At 43.1% G+C, this 3,229-nt stretch overlaps 1 long non-coding RNA gene across 1 annotated transcript in view; it reads right to left on the bottom strand.

Annotated features, from left to right (window-relative positions):
- Positions 1 to 3,229, bottom strand: part of LOC144235125 (uncharacterized) — a 146,360-nt gene that overhangs the window by 115,057 nt on the left and 28,074 nt on the right. The gene's annotated exons all lie outside the window — the stretch shown is intronic.

Raw genomic sequence — 3,229 nt, 5'->3', positions numbered from 1 at the left:
GAGAGACAAAAGGCAGACACAAAAAGGGTACCTAGTGTATGATTCCATTTATACAAAGCTCAAAAACAGACAAAACTAACCAAGGTGGTTAGAAGTTAAGACAGTGAGTACCCTCATGGGGAGGGTAGTGACTGGAGGCAATACTTACAGTCCCTTGGAAGTGTCTGGAATTCTGGTAATACTCTATTTCTTCATCTAGGCACTTTCATGCAGGTGTGTTCAGTTTGTGCAAATACTGGGATGTACATTATGATTTATGTACTTCCTGCATATAATGTACTTCAATAAAAAGTTTGAGAAGACAGAAGAAAGCCAAACCAAAAAGAAGCTTTATTCATTAAAAAAAATTTTTTAATGTATATTTATCTTTGAGACAGAGAGAGACAGAGCGTGAGTGGGGGAGGAACAGAGACACACACACACACACACACACACACACAAACACACACACACACAGAATCTGAAGCAGACTCCAAGCTCTGAGTTGTCAGCATAGAGCCTGACGTGGGGCTTGAACTCACAGATTGCGAGATCATGACTTGAGCCGAAGTCAGATGCTTAACTGACTGAGCTACCTAGGTGCCTCAAAAAGAAATTTTATTCTGAATGAGAAAATNTGAACAAAACAGAACACTGAAATGGATGGAAATGAAAACAATTACAGCCATAAGTTTTTATATTTAAATACGAGGTACAATATCTTCTACATTGATAAATGACAGAATCTCTCTTTCACCCCTCCTTATTCCTTGCCTCCTCTCTGTTTATACTGGGTGGGCATTTTGTATCAATCATATGAGAATTAATGTATTTTTATCAACGTTGCTCTGGACAAAGAGATGCTAATAGTTGGTTTTCCAATACTCACTTATACAAGCACAAAGCAAAGGAAAATAGACAAAATCTAGGTTCTACTGTAATTGCCTCTGGTTAATTACTCGTTTTTTTTTTTCCTGATAGAAAAAGAAATGGTGATTGTCAAGCCTCCCTGAGCATCTATTTGTCCCCTTTCTAGAAGGGAAGAATTGACATGCTAAATCCCTCTATGGATAAGGCATTAGTGTTTTCCTAAGGGGCACGTAATCCAACATGAAGTTGAATGATATTTTCTTTCTTGGTGTTTACTTTGCGGCAGTGCCTGATTAGTTTCCTAATAAGAAGAGGAAGGGGAAGCAAGGGGCCCAGCTAATGTAGAAAGGATTAATCAGCCCCAGAATACTCAGGATTCCAGTGCGCTCAAACTTAGTATACCATCTTATGAAGAATGAGACAGTTCTGCCAAGACTTGTGCGTGGAAGATTAGAATACCCAAGTGTACAACCCAAAGAAGTCAAAGATATGGCTGATGCAGGTGAGAGGATTTTCTTAGAGTTTCCTAGTATTGACAAAGTTGTCAACTCTTAATCTTGAAAGGACCTTAGAAGAAACTGTCCCAGTGACCACATTATACTGTAGAAGGAACCAAAGTTTTCTTCTGTGCTGAAATCTGCTTTTAGAAGGTGCCACCTGTAAAATGCCATGTCAAAATCTTCGTGCAAACTTTACCTATGTGGCATACAGATCCTTGCGAACTTCCCAAAATCAATGATATGTAACTCTATTTGGCTTAGGCAAATCTCAGCACTTAGAGCCCACAGACTAAAATAGACTACTTTATTAGCCTGACCCAAACCAAAAATACAGTCAGCTGCCTAGAGATAAAATGTAGATACAACTAAGCATGGTACAGCCCCCCTACCCCTATCTTGTGGAAGTTTCTAGATGACTGAAGGAAGAAAGATGGTAGATGTACGTTTGTTTCCAGGGAACATGGCCATCTGCTAGCATTTCGTGGGTCTTATCGAATGGGTTAGCTGAAAGACACAGTATTTCTCCTCGAAAGACTTTCCCCGCAAAAGGCATTTCTTTTCTTTTAGAAAAGGTGAGAGATTTCAATATGCCTCACTGGACAAACCACTCTGGTGGTTTTATCTAACGCAATTCTTTTCAGCTGATGCTCTGCTTTGACAGTCGACTCTTCCGATGGGCCTTATTTTTAGTCTCAGCCTTAAAAATGGACCACTAAGCCACCATTGAAGTCAATGGCGGGTTTGGCACATCATGTACTGACTACTATTTATGGAGAAGCCAACCAACTTATCTTTTGTGAGGTGATATCACATGGGCAGAATGTGTGGGACTTGAAGTCAGAGGATGGAGTTTGAGACGTGGCTGGGATGCTGACTGCCTGGTGAAGGAGACTTCATCTCCTCAAAATGTCGTCCTCTTTCAGGGTAAATGAGGAATGTTAGAACCCCCAACCGCACAGAGGGTTTGTAAGAACTCAGTTACAACCATATGGAGAACATTGTAAACATGAAATAGAAGATAACAGATAAAGTGGAGGGCACGTGGGTGGCTTAGTCGGTTGAGTGTCGGACTTTGGTTCAGGTCATGATCTCAGGGATCCTGAGTTCGAGCCTCACATTCGGATCGCTGCTGTCAGTGCAGAGCCCACTTTGGAGCCTCTGTACGACCCCCACTCTCTGCCCCTCGCCCACTCATGCTTTCTCTCTCTCTCTCAAAAATAAATTTTTAAAAAGATACAGATAAAGTGGTTGAGTGGACGCTTTCCTTCCCCTGCCCCATAGATCCCTTCGACTCACACCTCACAGCGCTCCTGAGCACGGACCCATCTCAAGCACCCAAAGCTCCCTGCTTCTGTGCCTCAGAGCATCATGGGAGTCTGCGCAGGTGGATATGGATGCAACTGGGAGTTGCAGGAACTTGATGCTGTGCAGGGCAACCCTCAACCAACTGGTAGTAGGAGTTGGTAGAGAAATGCCCCAGCCTCTCCCTGTCTCTGTGGGAACCTTCTAGAGTGTATTTTGTATAGTTTCCCAGAGGGCTCCAAACAAGATTGAGCCCCAGTTGTCCATTGTCTTAACCTGCTCTCTAAGAACCCCTTCTCTTGGCCTTTCTCCTCCCTTGTCTCAACTTTTCCACTTTCTCACTTACGTGGCCTTCGATCACCTCCCAGTTAAATACACAGACTAGGCCCTTCTCTCAGGATCTGCTTTTGGTGTAGGATAGGACAAATTAAGAGAGTGGTGGTGGTTCTTGAATGTGTCTGGGCGAATTAACTCCTCCATAGCCCCACTCCTCTCCCAACCAAAGGGAAAATTGTTTCCAGGGAACCTCAGGGGCTTGAGATGGACCCATGCTTTTCCCATATGTGGGTGAAGGGTGT

The sequence above is a fragment of the Crocuta crocuta genome, unplaced genomic scaffold (assembly GCF_008692635.1).
Source record: "Crocuta crocuta isolate KB4526 unplaced genomic scaffold, BGI_CrCroc_1.0 scaffold467, whole genome shotgun sequence".
Lineage (NCBI taxonomy): Eukaryota > Metazoa > Chordata > Mammalia > Carnivora > Hyaenidae > Crocuta > Crocuta crocuta.
The sequence above is the reverse complement of the archived record's forward strand: the minus strand, read 5'-3'. Positions and strand labels throughout refer to the sequence as shown.